Genomic DNA, 8,054 nt, shown 5'->3' with positions numbered 1-8,054 from the left:
CGACCCGATAACGTCAGATTATACTTATGTAAGTCGAAAATTAGCATTAACATGTACGGCTCCCGATTTGCATAACAATTATATTGTGTACGCTTATCAGCGGTGAAGTTGGCGTAGTCCTGGGCGTTATTAACAGTAGCCTGGGACCCGGTCTCGGTCTGTTGCTGAGGACAATGCGGGCTTCGACTAGCGGGGAAGCGAAGTGATTTATTGTGCTTCGATAAGACGAGCGCGAGGAATCGAGGTAGTAGGCGGAAGCGGGTTTGTTTGGAGAGTGAAAGTGAGTATATTTTGGGTAGTGAGGTTTCTGTGGGGGGGTTACTGGTTTTGCGAGCTTGTTCTAGAAGAGAACAAAGACTTATCATTGTTTTGCCCAATAGGCTGAAGTGGCATATTTTGAACTACCCTTCTTAAGGGTTTTCCAATAAGATCCACATTGATATTGAAAAAAGAAAGTATATCTTAAGAGAAATCATTCTGAAGAGGAAGGTGCCTCATAAACAATGAAAAACTATATCAGCCGAATGGCTGCACGGCTACGGCCAGCACCATATTTTTTTCATGAAATTTTCCATGGAAAATTCGCACATTTACGGCTATATATCCTCGATAACCTCACAAATTTCATCTTAAGAATCTTGAATCGATTATGGAGCATTGGCTTAGAGATTATCTTTCACATGATCTCAAAAAAAAAGTCTAAAAGTGCCAAATAATAAAATTGGTGCCCAATTGTAATCACCTCTTCGAGTAATAACTCGATCGAGAAACTTTTCTTACAAAATTGTGATTGTTTCAATGCTTGTGTGGCAAGTAGTGTTGTATTGTTGAAAATAAACGTTGTCCTCATTACAGTTGCACCAGCTACATCTTCGACTAAGTATGGTCCAATCACACCACTAACCCAAAAACCGCACCAAATAGTGACCTGTTGAGGATATAGATAATATTCAATAATTATTCATGGATTCTTCGAGCTCTTAGGCACCATTTGCCTAAACATCGATTAAAAATTTAAACATTGATTACTGTCTGATTTCTTAAGAGAAACCAGAAAGTAATCAATGTTCAAAATTTTAATCAGTGTTTAGGCAAATGGTGTAACTGGCCCTCAGTCCTTATGCAAAATACGATGTTATATCTTTTGCAGAATAACTGATTTTTAAGATCGACGAGAAATCGACAAACCTTGGATTTTGTCAACACCACGGGTTACAGCAGCAACATTTTCAGTTGCTTTTGAGCGACGAATACGGTTTATTTTCTTCATATCCTCTAAATTATCTCAACAGCTCAATTTTTCACTATTTCCTACCGAGAAGTGGCTTCACAACTATCCAAAATTTGTTCAATTTTGCGAACACCATTTTTGTAGAGAATTTTAACAATTTCAATTAGTTGTTGAAGCGTATACCCTTTCATTTTTAGTGATGGCGAAGTTTTTACTTGTCGAATGTCAAAAGATTAAAAATAAAGAATCGTGGATAGTCGCAATAGTTAGCTCTTATTTTAATATACTTTTCGATCACCCCTAAAAGACTCAAACCCTCAATATTTCCTTATGTTACAAGAAATTCTCAACGTTATTGTTTCTTCGATCAGTAAAAATGGTACTCAATATTCTAGCGCTTTCGCCATTTTGTACACTTGATTTGTCCTACAGTTGCCGCTTTGGTTCAAGCAATGTGCAATTCTTTGTTTGTCATTTTTTTTAATTTATCAATTCAAATATGAGTGTTGGGACATACGGTTTCTCAGAAAAAAAGATTCCTAGCCATGTTATTTCTCGAAGAGGTGAACACAATCTTGTTATTTAGCAGCTCCAGACTTTGTCTTTGAAGTCACGTAAAATATGAGGTCTACACCAATGCTCTACAACCTATTGAAGACCTTAAAGATGGAATTCGTGGAGCTATACTGCCGCAAATTTGAGAATTGAAAGACGAAAAAATTTCATGAAAAGGATATGGTACTGCAACCGTAGCCTTGGCAACCATTTGACTGATATCGTTTTCCATCATTGATGACAAAGCTGTCTCTTCACAATGAAATAAACATCCATTGTTTTCCCTTGAAATATACCCTTTTTTCAATATCAAAATAGAACCTCTCATTGGAAAACGTAGCTATGGCAGCCCTTTGGCAGTTATCGTTTTCCATCGTTAGTGACATACGTTTCTCTTTACAAATAAAATAAACTTCTCTTCACAAATGAAATAAACATCCATCGCTTTCCCTCAAAATGTACTAATTTTTTTTCAATATCAAAATGAAAGCTCTCGTTGAAAAACTCTTCACGGTTTTTACCACTTAGTTTTCAAATCCCCAAAACGCCAACCTTCCCAGTGACCTCCAAGTGAACCTCACAAACACGACTTCAAAACGACGTACCCTCTAAAACGTCCCGATTTGCGATATTCATATTTCGTCAACAAGAATATCTCAGTTATTGCCACTCTCCACCCCACCCCTAGCAATTTTCTAGATTCTTGACTGTGCGGACCTTCTTTACTCCATCGAGGTTGGACATTCTCGGTTCCATTTCCGTCTGTTCCGCCATACAAGAAGAAATCTCGGAGAATACACTAACGACTACACTAAACTTTTATGAGGTCTAGTCTACCGACTAAACCTTGGATATGCGCTGGGTCCTTGCTTATTTTTCCTTTCTGTCTCGCGTTCAGGGCTGGCGTTGTTTCGGTGAATGAGGGGCTAGTTAAGAAATGTTGTGCTCTTTTTAAGTTTCGGTCCAGACAAAGTTGCAACTAATTTGTCTTGGATATCCATACAGTTATATTTGAAAGTGGTATTAAACGTCTATTTCGGAAGAGCTGACTCCTGGTTTTATGAAGAATTTGTGGATGTAATTTTGTAAAGTGGTCTCATGTAGATGGCGCCAGTTCCAATTATTTTTTTTCAATAAAAAGTATAAAATTTAAAATGGTTTAAATAATGACACTGTACATTATTTTTGACGTTTCTTATGCCATTTGTGTTTGGTAGGTTATTCTATTTGATCATATGAAGATACACAATTCGACAACATTCGACTCGCTATTCGTCATATTGTAGACCTATGGGATAGCAAAGCAACATAAGTTCTATCATCCTGTTTAGCAACTTAGAACCCAAAGAAAATTCAAACAAAATATCGAAACAAATTAGGAAAGCACTGATGTGACACTCTCATTCCTAGATACAGTTCTGTGGTCTCGAATGGCGCAAGTGGTACATGAATGAAGGAGTGTTCAAAAGCTTCACTTCACATCAGTACTAGATCTTTACTCCGTGGGTTTTGTGGTCAAGGAAATATTGAGTAATTTTTTCTGGTTCTGGAAAAGTGGTGAACATGAAATCTGAACAAACTTGAAAAATGCTATTTTACATATTTACCACTTTTCGAGAGTTAACGTTTTTACTGCTGGACGGAGAGACACAATTGAATTTGAAGACATATTCGTCATCAGTGAGTAGATCTTATAGTTTGAGATCATTTTCAGTTCAGAACTCAAAAATAATAGACACATTTTACTAGAGAAGTGAAACCATAAAAATATTCCACAAAAAAAACTTGTTCACAAATTTTATATCAAAATTCTAGTTTTCACTTTGATTAAGATGGTGAAATAGTGTGAGAATTGTCTGAAAAAACACTAATATTATCAACATTTTCAATTTCGTTTATGACGGAATCTGACTGACCCTGTAGAATTTTCACATTTCTGAAAACTGTCATACCTTTCATGAATAAAATTCATTTCCATCAACTCGATCGAATTTATTCATATTAATTCAAAGAATTTCATTGCGAAATCCCTGCAATTTATTGTAAGCCACCCCTGACAAACAGTATTGTTCATAATGCAGGACTAACAGAGTCTTAAATTGTCTTGCCAAGGTGTACGAGATCTCAAAGAATCCAATATCCTCTATGTCGTCCACTGCAGAACAACTCTCTGTATTCTATTTTTAATATTCCATTTATTCTACGTCGATTTATTCAGGACCAATTGAAGTACTGTTCTTCTTACTGTTTGTTCGATATCATTTCATTCCATTCCATTTTGTTATTCGAATTCAAGAAAGAAAGGAATGATAGGATTGAATTGAAGCGCATTCGCCATTTTGTAATTAATTATACACTGTTACGGTAAATCAAAATCAAAAATCGACGTGTTTCAGGATTATTTCTCAAAATGCTCTGTTCAGCTAAAAATGAATTTGTTCCATACTTTACGGATACAGCGTATATTCAGGGTCCTGAATAAGTGTCGTGGTGTTCTACAGGATGTTCCCAAATTGAAGGTACAAAAAAATGAGTGATTCCTTGGATAATTTCAAGAAAAAAAACATTATAAACATGGTGCCGCAAACGCTTTGTTTTCGAGTTACAGGGTGTTTCTTTAGTCCTACTACTTGGTGATTATTATATCAGATGATAGAATATTTATTGATCTTAGCCACAATTTGGTTGAGTATCAAAACTAATAATGAATTCATTCATTGCAGCTTACTAACAGGATTTTTTTAATAATTTGGATTTTCCTGCAGATCACTAGAGAATTGTTGGAAATTTTTTCTCGGAATCGGTGGTAGATGCTACAAAACTACAAAAAATCAACAAGTTTAGTACTGGACTAAAGTTGCGTTTCTTTCAACATTTCTAGATACTACCAGGAATGGAAAAGATATCTTTTTCTGGTAATGTCGGTTGAAGTTCTGATAGAATAAGCCTTTTTCATAGGAAAAACTCTTTCTATCAGAATAGGACCAACCAGGTCCACATTTTATTCATCTTTTTATCATCATTTATGTTCCCCTTCCTTTGTCACATCCTCCACTCCAAGAAATCATGATTGGTCCATTGAAACATAAGGTCAGGACCCCAGAATCCATTTAAATAATTCAGCGTACCAAATAAGGTTCAAAGGATGGCGTTCCAGCACCATTCGAGAGGACTTACTTCGAATTGTTTGATGTGGTATTGTCCGACCTTCTGTATTGATTAGTTTAGATCCCGTTCAATAGGCTGACATCGTATAAGACGTTGAGTTCGATGGTTATAGTCGATTTGCCACAAGAAATATCCCTTTGTTTGGTAGTTGCCTCACATAGGTCCGTTGGAGGAGAGAGAGAAAGAGAGAGACACACTTGACTCAAATTGGAGTTATAAACTTGGGACCCCAAATTAATCGAATGAAATATAGGATAAAAATAGTCTTTTCAATTTAGTTATGACATGACGTCACACCTAGTGAGGTATCAACCGTAACTTTTAGGAAACAGATGCATAAAATACCTTAAAAAGAACTATCTGGAGTAGAACGTATTGTTTCGCTATAATCCACATAATTTTTGTCTGACTTTTCGTTCTTATCGAATTGAAACTGATCAATTCTTTCGTTGTATCTTCATCATTATTGCTAGTAATTATCAAGTCTGACGAGACATCACCAATCTATAACAAAAAACATATATTCACCTTATCATCACCATGATGAAACAACATCTAAATTATAGAAGATATTACTGTAAATATAACTTGTTCCCAAGTACTCACCAATTGGTCTAATTCTTGATATGAAGTAACTTCGCTTCATAACAAAATTCTAAAGAATTCATTCGCATCCGTGACTCTATCATCACTGCTAGCAATTAGTCTGACCTGACTTCATGTATCTATAACAAAAACATATTTTGGTGTCATCAACATCATTTGATATAATGAATGATAACACTAAATGTAACTTGTTCAAGAAATATACATGAAATGCCCACCTCAAAACGAATATTCAGAAAAACTGTGTTAGATTAAAGAAATCTCGTATTTTGCAAGTCAGTCTCATAGACTAATAATTCAGTTCACCAACAATCATCGATTGATAGGCAGAGTTTTGACATTCCTGTAATCTATGATTGATTAAGCCATAAGTAGCGTATTGAAAATCCAAAAGTTTATTCCGCAGTCCGTTCTGTGGTTGAAAATTTCTCTACTCTGTCATGTTATAAAATCGACGCATGCTTTGAGCAACTTTCATGGCACTTTACGAAAACTTATCCATGGAGTAGTTAAATAATGAAACAATGTGATGAATTATAGCATGGGGAACTGTGAACAAACTTCATCGAGTGTGAAAATTTTCAGATCAATCCCATCATGAGGAATCCTTCCTCAAATACCTTGCGTAAGTATACAAGATAATTTTCTAATAGAAAAACCTAGAGACTTGAAATTTTCGCAGGAGATCCAAATCTGAGAAGTAATTCCGTAAATTTGGTCGTGCCAAATTTTGTGTTCCTAATAATTTCTAAACTAAATTTTCGATGTAGATGAAAATTCACAATAGGATTGTAAAAAGTCGATTGAAAGCCTCGTAGAGAATTTTATATAGAACGCTTAACCAGAACCATAAAAATATCGAGAAGAATTGCCAAATATTTCCGTGACCAAAAAACTGGCCGAGTTAAAATTTTCGGGTGCTCTTATGCAATAATTTTGAATCAACCAGTTTGAGAAGCACCTAATTTATATTCTCATTGCTTTTTGATGTAATATTTGAAATTGAATTTTCTTTCACAAGATGCCAGTACCTCTGATTTGTACCTACTTTATTGATACAATTTTCAAATTGGTCTACAATACGAAAAATAACGAGTCCATGAATGTCTCTCAGTATTCTCTAAAAAGCACTGATTTTGATGAATCAATTCAACACTTTCTAAAAGTTGTTGAAGCGTATATCTTTCCATGATTGAATGTCATAACCTTCTGAACACAATTGACAAAGGAAATGTCAAAAAATAATACACAGTGCCGCCATTATAACCATTTGAAATTTATCATTCATATTGGAAAATCCGATGAATAAAATCTTTAGGGTCACATCTTAAAAAGGCTGTTGCTACGTTGAGAAATATATTTTTGATCGGAGAAACCAGTGGTGAATCATTTGAAGTTTATTGAAGTTTAAATTCCACATCAGTACTTTTCTGTTCAAAATTCGAATAAAAACGTTTCAATCCAGCTCCACACAGCATCCGATCCCCATCTCTGATCTCATACACGACCCATAATGATGATTATCCGGTCGGATGATAAGGAAATAATGAGGGTTATCCGATATGTTAACCGGGGTTGAGAACCGACTGTCTAGACCGGTAAATGCAATATATTGTTACGGTAAATCAAGACGGCCGGGCGAATGCGAGGGCGTAAATCCCTTCCTATTTCGAACGTTCCGCCGTTAGAATGGTCACTTCGATTGCGGATTTTTACATGTATCTAGCCTGCTATTTCTCATTTTTGGTTTAGAATGATTGAAATGATAATATACTCTAAGATGCAGGTTTTAAAACCTTTCAGATCTTCGAAATGTCAGTGAAATCACGTTTTTCTCAAAATTTTTTGATAATGGACAGTTTTATTGAAAAAAGTTTCGAACAAAAGTTGTAGAGCGAAAAATTCTAGTGTATATTGAGTCTTCTACTGTTCTTAAAAGAGTTCAAAATGAATTGCTATTGGTATTGTGCTATACCATCGTATTTTAAAGTCGGAGCATACACATCTACACTGCTCACAAAGTTGTCTTCAGTGATGCTGCAACCACAACCTTTTTCATCGTGAATGACATAAAATGAAATATATTAGGTGTACATAGAGCTTTGCTTCCGCCGTTTTGCAATAGATGGCTGTAGAGGTGAGTGATAGTCGAAATAAATAGATAGTAGATGTCATACAATAAGCTTAGGTATTTATAAACATAATGGCGTCGAAATATTAGTCGATTTGTGTCTGCATCATAAAGTTATTTCGATTAAACACGTCAGCTTACGAGCCAAATTCTTGTCATCTGCGGGAGATTTTAATTTTCTACTTCCATTCAAAAAAATCTGAGGCTGAGGCTCATCGAATGCTCTCAAATACCTATGGCGAATCCGCTATTAGTGAAAGAACGTGCCGAGAGTGGTTTCAATGCCTCAAGAACGTCGATTTTGACGTCGAAAACCAGCATGGCGGTGGAAGAGAGAATGTTTCCAAAGATGCAGAATTGAAG

The 8,054-nt window shown here is 35.5% G+C and overlaps 1 protein-coding gene across 1 annotated transcript in view; it reads left to right on the top strand.

Moving 5' to 3' along the window:
* The first annotated feature begins 263 nt into the window (after window positions 1–263).
* LOC123672043 overlaps window positions 264–8,054 on the top strand; it is a 230,208-nt gene continuing 222,417 nt past the window's right edge. Inside the window, exon 1 of the mRNA XM_045605999.1 lies at window positions 264–280. The gene's annotated coding sequence lies outside the window, so the exon portion shown is untranslated. The remainder of the gene's footprint in view (window positions 281–8,054) is intronic.

This window comes from Harmonia axyridis, chromosome 2 (assembly GCF_914767665.1).
Source record: "Harmonia axyridis chromosome 2, icHarAxyr1.1, whole genome shotgun sequence".
In the NCBI taxonomy this organism is placed as follows: Eukaryota; Metazoa; Arthropoda; class Insecta; order Coleoptera; family Coccinellidae; genus Harmonia; species Harmonia axyridis.
This window is presented reverse-complemented; position numbering and strand designations above follow the sequence as displayed.